Source organism: Macaca nemestrina, chromosome 19 (genome assembly GCF_043159975.1).
Source record: "Macaca nemestrina isolate mMacNem1 chromosome 19, mMacNem.hap1, whole genome shotgun sequence".
Classification (NCBI taxonomy): domain Eukaryota; kingdom Metazoa; phylum Chordata; class Mammalia; order Primates; family Cercopithecidae; genus Macaca; species Macaca nemestrina.
Genome location: NC_092143.1, coordinates 52,026,592 through 52,039,883, shown reverse-complemented (window position 1 = coordinate 52,039,883; position 13,292 = coordinate 52,026,592). Strand labels below are relative to the sequence as shown.

Genomic DNA, 13,292 nt, shown 5'->3' with positions numbered 1-13,292 from the left:
TATAGGTAACTGATAAATTGTCAAACTATCTTTTCCAACAGAATTTTCATTGACTTCTCTCCTACCCTAGAAAAACCAGTTTTGCATCCATGTGTAATTTAATATAAATCTATACTTTCTTTGACTTTTTCTTTGAACAAGCTATAGCATCTGCCTGATTCTCTCATATGAGAAACATCAAATATTTAATACGTGTTCATTTTGCTACCTGTAAGACAGTCATGATCTCATCTTTTTGAAATTTATCTTTTAACAGTTTTGAAGATCTTCCACCAATATGCCCAGTGGATTCTCCTACCAGGGCCAGGTAACCTTCCTCACCAGAGGTGAGCATCTTGGGAAAAAGTATATCCTTTCTTTGCTCCCAGAGGTGACTTCAAAAAGGTGAAAGAACTTCAATGACTCTCTGTTTATCCAATTTTAATTTTACTTTCTACTAATTTTGTGTTTTGTCTTTGGTTTTGGCTTATTTTCAGCCAATAAAAATTATTCCCGATTGTTGGCAGCAATATTTGGGTATTTGGTTTTATTGATTGATTATTTGATAATATCTGTATGAGGATTAACTGTTTACAGAGATCTATTCCCTGTTGGATAACAGACAACCGATACGCTGGTTTATTAATTTTATTGATTAAGAGTTGTGTTCCATGGTCTGACCACTTGGTAACTTTTACTCTCTGTTAAATAACAGATGACAGAGAATCTAGTTTGTTAGTCTTTTTCAATTATCTATTTTTAGCTCTAGACAATGAAGAATTTTCCAGTGAGAAGGAGATCAGGTTTCTGACAGGCCAGTAAGATTCTGTGGTTCTTTATTTGCTCTTAATCCTTGGCTCAATTTTAGAAGTGAAGCTCTCTATTTTTATTATTATTATTATTTTTGAGATGGAGCCTTGCTCTGTCCCCAGGCTGGAGTGCAGTGGTGCCATCTCTGCTCACTGCAACCTCCATCTCCTGGGTTCAAGTGATTCTCCTGCCTCAGCCTCCTGCCTGGGCGACAGGCATCCACTACCACACCCAGCTAATTTTTGTATTTTTAGGAGAGACGGGGTTTCATCATGTTGGTCAGTATGGTCTCGATCTCTTGACATCATTATCCACCCGCCTCGGCCTCCCAAAGTGCTGTAATTACAGGCGTGAGTCACCATGCCCAGCTGAAGCTCTCTATTTTTAACTGTATGTATTTCCTGTGTCTATCACTCAGAGAAGGCTTTACCACATTTACCACAGACCGTATGAATGTGTAGTGTTTTCCAATCTCCAGATGATATTGATAGATTAGCCTAAAAAGTCTCCTAAAGGAACTCGTTCTAGTTGGCAGATAAACACATATCAACTGAATATTCCTAAAATTTCCAGAAAATTGAACTTTAGTACTTTAAATGTATCATAAAAAATGGTATCTTTATATAAGCCAGCTTAAAAATACTTTAAGAAATCAAGGAAACCGAATATAGATAAGTCTTTGGCAAATGAGACCAGTTTAATATTTTTGGTTTAATGAAAACAGCGATCATGTTAAATATAATACATGCATGCATTTATTATCCACCTCCTATTTTTCTCTGTGAAATAGAAGTTACTTTAGTAAAAAGTTACAGCTACTTAAGTGAATGAACATGCACTAGGAACAATAGTGGCAGAGAACTATCACCTGGTAGGTGAAGTGATGTAATCTGCTTTTGTTCAGTAAGGGGAAAGATGATCATTTTGGTCTAAAGTGACTGGTTGTTTCAGAAAAAGAAAGAGGGTGGTGCAGGAAAAACCTCAATAGATATAAAAACCTGTAGAAAGGCCTTGGAAAGAAAATTGTATTTGCTTTCAATTACAGGCATACCTCGGAGATATTGCAGGTTCAGTTCCAAAACCACTGCCATGAAGTGAATTTTGCAATCAAGCAAGTCACGCAATTAGTTTTTGGTTTCCTAGTGCATACAAAATTTATGTTTACACTGTAGTCCATTAAGTGTGCAATAGAATTAGGCCTAAAAAACAATGTACATACCTTGATTAAAATACTTTATTGCTAAAAATTGCTACCAATCATCTGAGCCTTCAGTGAGTCATCAGCATTTTGCTACTGGAGTGTCTTGATTTGATGTTGGTGGCTGCTGACTAATCGGGGTGGTAGTTGCTGAAGATTAAGGTGGCAGTTTCTTAAAATAAGATAACAATGAGGTTTTTCACGTCAATTGACTCTTCCTCTCACGAAAGATTTCTCTGTCGCATGTGAGGCTGTTTATAGCACTTTACCCACTTCTTTCAAAATTGAAGTCATCCCTCTCAAACCTTGCCAACTGCTTTATCCACTCTGTGTAAGTAATATTCTAAATCCTTTGTTGTCTTTTCAATAATATTCGTAGCCATCTTCACAGAAGTAGATTCCATCTCAAGAAAACACTTTCTTTGCTCATCCATAAGAAGCAACTCCTCATCTGTTCAAGTTTTATCATGAGATTACAGCAATTCAGTGACATCTTTAGGCATCCCTTCTAATTCTAGTTTTCTACTTCCAACGCATCAGCTGTTATTTCATCCTCTTACGTCTTGAACTCCTCAAAGTCACCTACGAGGGTTGGAATCAGCTTCTTCCAAATCCGTGTAAATGTTGATATTTTCACCTCGTCCTGTGATTTATGAATGTTGTTAATGGCATCTGGAATTGTGAATCCTTTCCAGAAGGTGTTCAATTTACTTTACCCAGATCCATCAGAGGAATAACTAGCCATGGCACCTATTGCATTATGAAATGTATTTCTTAAATAATAGACTTGAAAGTTGAAATGACTTCTTGATCCATGGTGGGCAGAATGAGTGTTGTGTTAGCAGGTGTGAAAACAGCATTAATCTCCTTGTACATCCCCGTCAGAGCTCTTAGGTGTCTAGGTACATAATCAACGAGCAGCAATATTTTGAAAAGATTCTTTTTTTTTTTTTTTTTCTGAGCAGTAGATGCAAACAGTGGGCTTAAAATACCTAGTAAATCACTATTTAAACAGGTGTGCTGTTATCCAGGCTTTGTTATTCCATTTATAGAAGACAAGCAGAGTAGATTAAGCTTCATTCTTAAGGGCCCTAGGACTTGGGGAATGAAAAACTGAACTTTGGCTTCAACTTAAAGTCATTAGCTGCATTAGTTCCTAACAAGAGAATCAGCCTGTCTTTGACGTTTTGAAACCAGGCATTGACTTCTCCACCCAAGCTGTAAGAGTCCTAGATGGCATTTTCTTCCAAACGAAGCCTGTTTGTCAACATTGAAAACCTATTGTTTAGTGTGGCCACCTTCTTCAATTTTCTTAGCTAGATCTTCTAGATAATCTGCTGCAGCTTCTATAATCAGCACCCGCTGCTTCACTTTGCACTTCTGTGTTACAGAGATGACTTCTTTCTTTAAAACTCATGAATCAAGCTCTGTTATGTTCAAATGTTTTTTTTTTTTTTTTCCTGCAATTTCCTCTTCTCTCTCAGTGTTCATAGAACTGAATAGAGTTAGGACCTGTCTTGCTCTGAATTAGACTTTGGCTTAATTAGAACAGCTGTCGTGGCCAGTTTGATCTTCTATCCAGTCCACTGAAACTTTCTCCACATCAGCAATAAGGCTGTTTTGCCTTCGAATCATTTGTAAGTTCACTGGAGTAGCACTTTAAATTTCCTGCAAGAACTTGTCCTTTGCATTCGCAACTTGGCTGTTTGGTGCAAGAATCTGAACTTCTGGCCTATCTCAGTTTTCAGCAGGCCTTCCTCACTAAGTTTAACTATTTCTAGCATTTTATTTATTTATATTTAATTTTTTGAGGGACAAAATCTCACTCTGTTCTGGATTGCAGTGGTGCAACCATTGCTCACTGTAGCCTTGAACTCTTGTGCTCAAGCTATACACTCATCTCAGCCTTGTAAGTAGCTGGGAATACAGGTGGGCCAAATATGCTCAGCTGATTTTTTTAGTTTTGTAAAGATGAGGGCCTCCCTCTATTGCCTGGGCTGGACTTGAACGCCTGGCCTCAAGGCGTCTTCTCACCTTGGCCTCCCAAGGTGTACCTTTTGATTTAAAATGACACATGCACGACTTTTTCACTTGAACACCTAGAAGCTATTGTAGGGTTATTAATTGGTCTAATTTCAATTCTGTTGTGTCTCAGAAAATAGGGAGTTCTGAAGAGAGGGAGAGAGGCAAGGAAACAACAGGTCGATGAAGTAGTCAGAGCACACACAGCATTTGTCGAGTCAATTAAGTTAGCTGTCTTATATAGGTATGGTTCATGATGTCCCCAAACAATTAAAACAGTAACATCAAAGATCACTGATTACAGATAACCATAACAGACATAATTATAGTGAAAATGTTTGAAATACTGCAAGAATTACAATGTGACACAGAGACACAAAGTGAGCCCATGCTATTGGAAAAATGGTGCCAGTAGACTTGCTTGACACACGGTTGCCACAACCTTCAATTTTGGAAAAAACTATTATCTGTGAAGGCATAATAAAGTAAAACACAGTAAAACAAGATATGCCTATAGAGTGTGTGTAAATGTTTAGTGAAAAAAACTATGAAATATGTTAAAATCTTAACAAAGTCTGTTCTGTTTTAATGGGTGTGCTTTTTTTTCTTTGTTTATTGCCTTAAGCCATGATATATAATTCTGTGGAATCTGCACAGATTTTGTGTTTTAGCAAGATAATTTTCTGGGCTTTGTGCTTTTTTTATTATGTTCTTGATTATTTAAGAAAACAAAAACTATTCACTTACAAAAGAACCAAGGTTCTTTATAATCATGTTACTTTCTATGTTAATTATTAAATGTTTTATTGTCACTTTTAAATAGGTAGACCAGTATTATTTCTGTCTTGAGAGGGCAAATCTCCTGACAACTGCTTTTTTTTCTTCTTTCTAGAAATGAATTTTGAATGTAAAATAAAATAAAATTAGCATAAACTCACATGATATTTTTTGCACCTAATGTATCTTTGAGATTTTTTTCAAAAGTCTCCTTTAAAAATCACAAAGATTTGTTCTACCTTATAAAAAACAGGGACCAGAAATAAGTAAGTTTACTTGACAAGTTAATATTGATGCATTTTATAGAAAGAGTTTTTCAAATCCGAAGAGATGCTGTTTCCCTACATTAAATTTCCAGGGATATACCATTATTTAAATCAGAAAAATTCTATGTTCCATAGACTGCTTCTGGAGATGGGTCAATGCCTGAGTTCTCCCAGATATGTTTCTATTTATCAGAGTTCTGGTGTTGCTTTGCTTTATAATATTAGGCAACAATGGCATCTTATTCTTTGTTTCCATGCCTGATTCTTATAGACTTCAAACTCTATTATTGAGTATTCTTGTTTTCATGGCAGTTTAGTTATTTGCCTAGGTTCGTTAAGAATTTGCCATCTTTTTCCAAGACATAATTGAAAACCTTGGCTGATAGCCAAGTTTATCTGGAATGTCATGTTTGAGAATGATGATCGTTTAATCACATATTACCAGTCACTTTTGAGTAACCACATTTGACTTTATGGAATCAATGCTTAGGAAGCACTCTTGTAAAACTGGCCTTGTAACTGGCTTTTAGGATTCTCAGCCTTAAAAGTGGGTAAGAGAAATCATTTTCAGACATGCCCAAGAACTTCAGAATATTTCAGAGACCTTAAAAAGAAAGGAATTCACTCAATTTGTAGGTATTATAGGTCAAATCTGGTAGAGAGAGTTTCTTGGCTTGGCTTCCTAGTGTAAAGAGGCTATGAAAAATCCAATCTGATCACTAATGAAGATTTTCAGCAAAGTAAACATGAAAAGACCTATGTAGTAAATTAACGCTGTTGCTGTTTCTATGTCAATGATAGGGCTAAGACTAATGAGACCAGACTTATGTTGTGATTAAGGAAAATATTTGAGATTATTTTTGATCAAAGGAGAAGAAACCGTGGGGAAAAAAAAAGCACTTCGGTGGAAAACTAAGCATTGTCTATAGAACAACTTTATGAACTATCTGATTCGAATGCTATTCATTATAGTCAATTATATGCATTCCTTGAAGACATTGTGGGTTTGTTTCTAGACCATTGCAACAAAATCAATATACAAAAAAGCGAGTCACATAATTTTTTTTCTTTCCCAGCACTTATAAACATTATATTTACACTATACTGTGGTCTATTAAGTGTGCAGTATGTCTAAAACAATAATGTATATAGCTTAATTAAAATTAATTTACTGTTAAAAAGTGCTGACACAGAGACACAAAGTGAACAGTAAGCAGGTGGTGTTGAAATATTATGCTTGTAGACTTGTTGGATGTAGGGGTGCCAAAAACCTTCAATTTGTAAAAAAAACACAATATTTGTGAAGTGCTATAAAGTAAAGCACAATAAAATGAGGTATGCCTGCATTTTGCACCTATTTATTAACTGTAAAGAACACATATATAGGCAAACTCTATCTTTTTCAATGAGTGGCCATTGATTTTCTCTGCTTCTATATTAAAAATAAAAAGTTTTGTACTCATTTGTAATTCTTTTCCTTTATATGTATGTGTGTGTGTGTGTGTGTGTGTGTGTGTATGTATGTATGTATATATAATTATTTTTCCTGAACTGGTGATAACGTCTTCCTTGTTCCCTCATATAAGAAAAGCCATAAAGTTTAATGTGTTTAGGTTTTTACATTTGTGTGACGGTTCTGACTTTATCTTCTTCTGAATATTATGTTTAACGGTACTATACAAACACTTCAAAATTGCTCATGAAAAAGTAAGCATCCCTAAAATATAGAGGGGGATACTGTCATTATTTCAACTCTCTCTCTCTCTCTCTGTGCGTGTGTATATATATACACACACACACATGTGTATATATGTATATGTGTATGTGTGTGTTTATAGTGTTACTATTTAATACACATTAGGTTTTGGAAACAAGATTAAATATGTATGTATGTATGTATGTATGTATGTATGTATGTATCTATCTATCTATCTATCTATCTATCTATCTATCTATCGATAGCTATATAGCTCATCTGTCAGTTGTTGTCCAATACCATATTAAAGACGGATGCAAATAGTTTACAGTTTTGGTGATGAGATAGATTATAATAGTCAAGGCAAGGAATACACAAACTCAGAGAGTTAAGTAGATATAGATGATGATATGGTTTTAGTCTGTGTCCCCACCCAAATCTCATCTTGAATTGTAACTCCCACATGTTGTGAGAGGGACCTGGTGGGAGATAATTTGAATCATGGGGGTGGTTCCCCCATACACTTCTCATGATAGTGAATAAGTCTCATGAGATCTGATGGTTTTATCAGGGATTTCCACTTTTGCATCCTTCTCATTTTTCTCTTGCCGCTACCATGTAAGAAGTGCCTTTTACCTCCTGCTGTGATTCTGAGGCCTCCCCAGCTGTATGGAACTGTAAGCCCAATTAAACCTCTTTTTCCTCCCAGTCTTGGGAATGTCTTTATCCGCAGCATGAAAATGGACTAACAGAGTAAACTGGTAGTCATAGAGTAGAGCATTGCTGAAAAGATACCCAAAATGTGGAAGCGACTTTGGAACTGGGTAACAGGCAGAGGTTGGAACAGTTTGGAGGGCTCAATAGAAAACGGGAAAATGTGGGAAAGTTTGGAACCTCCTAGAGACTTGTTGAATGGCTTTGGCCAACATGCTCAGAGCAATATAGACAATAAGGTCCAGGCTGAGGTGGTCTCAGATAGAGATGAGGAACTTGTTGGGAACTGAAGCAAAGGTGATTCTTCTTGTGTTTTAGCAAACAGACTGACTGCATTTTTCTCCCACCTAGAGATTTGTGGAACTTTGAACTTGAGAAAGAGGATTTAGGGTATCTGGCGGAAGAAATTTTTAAACAGCAAAGCATTCAAGAACTGACTTGGGTGTTGTTAAAGGCATTCAGTTTTATAAAGGAAGCAGAGCATAAAAGTTTGAAAAATTTGAAGCCTGACAATGTTATAGAAAAGAAAAATCTATTTTCTGAGAGAAATTCAAGCCTGCTGTAGAAATTTGCATAAGTAACGAAGAGTGAAGGTTAACCTCCAAGACAATGGGGAAAATGTCTCCAGGGCATGTCAGAGGGCATCACGGCAGCCTCTCCCATCACAGGCCTGGAGGCCTAAGAAAAAATGGTTTCGCAGGCTGACCCAGGGTCCCCGTGCTGTGTGAAGCCTAGGGACTTGGTGCCCTGCATCCCAGCCACTCCAGCCGTGACTAAAAGGGAGCAAAATACAGCTTGGACTGTTGTTCCAGAAGGTGGAAGCCCCAAGCCTTGGCAGCTATGTTGTTGAGCCGGTGCATGCACAGAAGTCAAGAATTGAAGATTGGGAACCTCCCAGATTTCAGAAGATGTATGGAAATGCCTGGATACCCAGGCAAAAGTTTGCCTCAGGGGCGTCGCCCTTGTGGAAAACCTCTCCTAGGGCAGTGCAGAAGGGAAATGTGGGGTCAGGGCCCCCACACAGAGTTCCTACTGGGGCACTGCCTAGTGGAGCTATGAGAAGAGAGCCACGGTCCTCCAGACTCCAGAAGGGTGGATCCACTGACAGCTTGCACCGTGTGCCTGGAAAAGCTGCAGAAACTCAGTGCCAGCCCATGAAAGTAGCCAGGAACGGGGCTATACCTTGCAAAGGCTCAGGGGTGGAGCTGCACAAGACCATGGGAACCCACCTCTTGCATCTGCATGACCTGGATGTGAGACCTAAAGTCAAAGGATAACATTTTGGAGCTTTAAAATTTGACTGCTCTGCTGGATTTTGGACTTGCATGGGCCCTGTAGCCCCTTGGTTTTGGCCAATTTCTCCCCTTCTGAATGGCTGTATTTATCCGATTACTGTACCCCTATTATATCTAGGAAATAGCTAGCTTGCTTTTGATTTTTCAGGCTCATAGACAGAAAGGGCTTGCCTTGTCTCAGATGAAACTTTGGAATGTGGACTTTTGGGTTAATGCCGAAATGAGATAAGACTCTGGGAGACTGTTGGGAAGGCATGATTGGTTTTGAAATGTGAGGACAAGAGATTTGGAGGAGCCAGGGGTGGAATGATATGTTTGACCCTGTGTCCCCACCCAAATCTCATCTTGACTTGTACTCCCATAATTCCCATGTATTGCAGGAGGGACCCAGTGGGAGATAATTTGAGTCGTGGGAGTGGTTTCCGCCACACTGTTCTCGTCGTAGTAAATAAGTCTCATGAGATCTGATGGTTTTATCAGGGATTTCTGCTTTTGCATCCTTCTCATTTTTCTCTTGCTGCCACCATGCAAGAAGTGCCTTTTGCCTCCTTCTATGATTCTGAGTCCTCCGCAGCTATGTGGAACTGTAAGTCCAATTAAACCTTTTTTTCTTCCCAGTCTCAGGTATGTCTTTATCAACAGTGTGCAAATTGACTAATACAGATGATACAGATAGATACAGAGATACAGATATGGATGTAAATATATATGGATGTGTGTATGTGCATATGTATAGTATAGGGCTTTGGTGAGGTAGTCTAGGAAAGTTTGAAGGTCCCTGGGGCATTTGAATAGGTTTTTGTTAGAAAAATCGAAACATTGACTAAATTTAGCCATTTATTTTTTAAACTATCATGTGGGTGGATCTGTAAATCACATACAATGGAAGTAAAAGGATGATTCAGTGTGAAGGTGCCAAGTGGGATGCAGATCTATGTGCTGTGTGGAACAGGAGCTGCCTGATCTGCACCAAGCCCAGCCATGTGCCAGAATCATGGCCTGAGCAGGCTCTCTGAGCTTCATTGTCAACTTTATATGATAAGATGACAGCAGCTTCCTAGAAGATTGCTTTAAGAATTGCTGATTAATCATGTAAGTATCTCATACCTAATTAGAACTTACAAAGTAGTTGCAATTATTATTGTTGGAAACAAGTCTCTCTAGATTTCAGTCATTTTTGAAGGTGTGTGCTTATGTCTGTATCTGTGTGTGTAGAAAGAGTCCTTTTCTACAAAATAGAGCATTTTATTCTTACTATCTTGTATAGTGAAGTTTATGTTATCCTCATTTCTATTGCTTCATTCCTCTTATCTATGCTTTTCAGCTTGTGACCATCATTAGGCCTCTCTGGCCACTTTAACAGAAGCCACTTCTAAAGTTTGGGGCCATCAGAGGAATTTCATGAACTTTCATTTGGACTGTGGACTTTCAAAAAAGTTGCTCTCATATTTTCTGTTCTTCTCAGAAAAAAAAAATGTTTTAAGAGCATAAGAAATGCTGATACATTGTGTTTCTGTGGGTTCACTAGCAAAAATGTGAGAAAAAGAGATTATGCTCATGCTGATATATTTATTAGGAAGAGAATATGTAGAAAACCAAGAGGTACTTGTTTTAACATATACATTTGTGACAAAAGTTAAATTTGAGTTATTTTTGTCTTCTCTCCCAAATGGGGCACAAGTAGAATGAGCTGGGGAAGACAGTTGCTAATGTACAGAATATAACTTTCAAGGGAGAAACTCAGATGGAGGTGTACTCAGTTCTGGCCTAATGTAGTCTGCATATCTGGCAGTTAGCTTGTCCCTGAGCTACATTTCCAAAACCTATTCCACTATGTAATCACCTGTAATTTATTCCCTGTCTTAAAGAAACCAGAAACTACTGCTAAGTATCAGTTGACTAATACTGACTTAGTGTCTGATCTGTTCACTGTACTCTGCTGGGGCACTGGGAGAGAGACCCAAAAGTCTGAATATTTAAACTGATTTCAAAGGGTTTATAGCCAAGTTATGTAAAAGGACATATACCTTGGAATATTATTAGGTATAAAATAAGGTTAGCTAACATAATTGGATATTTAATGTTTACTCTGTGCCAAGTTCTACTTTAGGGGAGATTCTCACTGCAACTCTTTGGTAGATCGTATGATCATCCTCATTTTACAGATGGAGAATCTGAGAAACCAGCAGTTACTGAAAAATGTCCTAGGTCACACAGCTAGTGAATAGGCTTTCTAGGGTGTAAGGGCAAGAGAGTTGATTGAAGAGCATATGCTGTAGCCACTTTACACCAGAAAGAGACAATGCCTGCTTTAGGAGCCCAGAGTATTATGTCCCTGTGAACTGGGTCCTCCATAAATGGCTTTGAGAAGGAAAAATGTATACTGGACTTTTAAGGATGAATAAGGTATGTTGAGATTTGAACTGGCACAGTAGGAGGGAGACAAGACCACCAATCAATTTGAGGGATAAAATGAGAAGAATATCTGGATTCATTGTTTTGAAGTCTGACCATCCATCCTGTTATCTCAATTTCATATCTCCATCTCACTTTGATTCTGACTCTAAGTCTAGTCATAGAAGCAGAATGAAAGTCTGACTCATGAGAAAGATCTGTACTGCTATATGCTAAGAATATGAGATGAGTAGGAGAGTGCGTGCCCTATCTCTCATCATTCTGAGTGAAGAAACTGATTCCAGAGGAATTGGAATATGAAAAACTGGAGACACTACAACTTTTACTTCTACCCCACACAACTTCAACAATGTATGACTTATTTAATAAAACTTTTAACTGCATATCTTCCAATTACAAAATGAGAAAATGTTCTTATATAAAAAGAGTATTTTCAGGTACTTTATCAACTGTATAATGTGCGAGAGGAGTAGTGACTATATTTAGAGTGGGTTTTTTATACTAAAAGTCATTCTCACCTACTTCAACATCTTCATTAAGAGTGTGGTCGTGTTGCCAAGTAAAAATTACAGAGGCTTCCCCATGCCCAAGATATCCGGTATAAAAAAACTATATAAAATAATAATAAAAGTTTTTAAACCAGGAAGAAACCACAGAGATAATGTTTCTTCTTGTATTAACCAGGAAAAAGGCTTCCCCAAATCAGAGCTTTCATTGGTGGCAGGGATGTAATTGGAAAAACTGTTTCTAAAGATACATTTTTTACTATATAGAGAGCTCATATGACATCTAATCGTGCATTCCTGGCACAATGACCCTGATGTCCATTTTTAGCTGGTATTGTTATTGACAAGGTATAGTTTTCCGCTATCCTCTAAATTCCTATAAAGACTTTGTCCTTGTATTTTCATGTCACACAGCATTTGGCAGAGTCTCTGGAGCCCAGTGCATTTGTAAAACTGATTGGTGGTGGTGGGGAATAGCAGATATAGCCAAATTACATGTCTTTGAAGAAGATGTGAAAATCGGCAGGTTCTTAATCTTGAGGCATGCAATGACTACTTTAAACCTGGAGGTTAGTGTATGGAAGAGAGTGAATTTGACCATTTACTTTAAAATTTGTGAGAACAAAGGAGAGTGAGTTTGAAACTTTAACCCTGACATCAAAATTAAATCTATGGAAAATAGAACTTCCTATTAAATGAAGCATAAAACAAAAGTAAGTAAATAAATAAATACAAAGTTGGCATGAATACCCTTGCTGACAGAAGCTGTTGAATTTCTCACACCTCTTACAGAGATTAATCCCTTCCTACAGGCCAAAACCTAATTATAAACCATTCTAATTAGTCAGGAAATAGGACTGCTACTCCTTGTAGAGAAAAAAAAAAAAAAAAAAAAAAAGTCTAGGAAGAAACACTACTACTGCATGAGAACTCCAGAATTAGGCAGGGGAAATTTAGGCGTTAACGCAAATCAGAGGTCTCATGCCATGAAGCTTATTTCCTTGCATCAGTTGACTAGTGCCTATATATTTTTATGAGGCCTCTTCAGTTTATTTTGCTGCTTTAAGTCCACTATAGTAACAGTTTCATTGTAGCAAGCCTTTAAACTTAAAATAAGTGTTATGTAAAATATTATTTTGCCTTTACATAAAATGGATCTTCAGAACTTTCAAGTGCTCTAGGGCAAAAAGAAGAAAATCTTCTAAGAAAAAAAACTTAATATTCCAGATATAATGAGTTTGTTTTACATTATCTTTCTTATTTTTCCCCCCTCTGGACTATTTTCACTTGGGTTCCTTTCATATCCCAGTTAGCAAAGGAATTGACCAGAACTAAGAACAGCCCTAGAGCAATAGCTAAAATTCTGCTGTGCTTGTCAGATACTGTCTGACCACTGATTACTGCCCGAGGGGAGTTTGTTTTCTTTATAAACTTTTTGGTGGGTTTTTATCGCCAGAAAAACAGCTTTTATTCCTCTCAGGAGAAACTTCAGGGTTGTGTTGAGGAAAGTATGAGTTTTTGATATTTTATTATTATTTTAAATCATGAGTTTGTGTGCTATGTTAAAGGGTGAAAGACAGGTCTTTTCATTAAACTGAAATAAGGAGAACATCA

The 13,292-nt window shown here is 37.3% G+C and overlaps 1 long non-coding RNA gene across 1 annotated transcript in view; it reads left to right on the top strand.

The window, feature by feature from the left end:
- Positions 1 to 256: 256 nt before the first annotated feature.
- The window catches only part of LOC105499249 (uncharacterized), an 86,819-nt gene continuing 73,783 nt past the window's right edge, over positions 257 to 13,292 (top strand). The window contains exon 1 of the long non-coding RNA XR_011616746.1: positions 257 to 326. This is a non-coding gene — a long non-coding RNA (uncharacterized lncRNA). The remainder of the gene's footprint in view (positions 327 to 13,292) is intronic.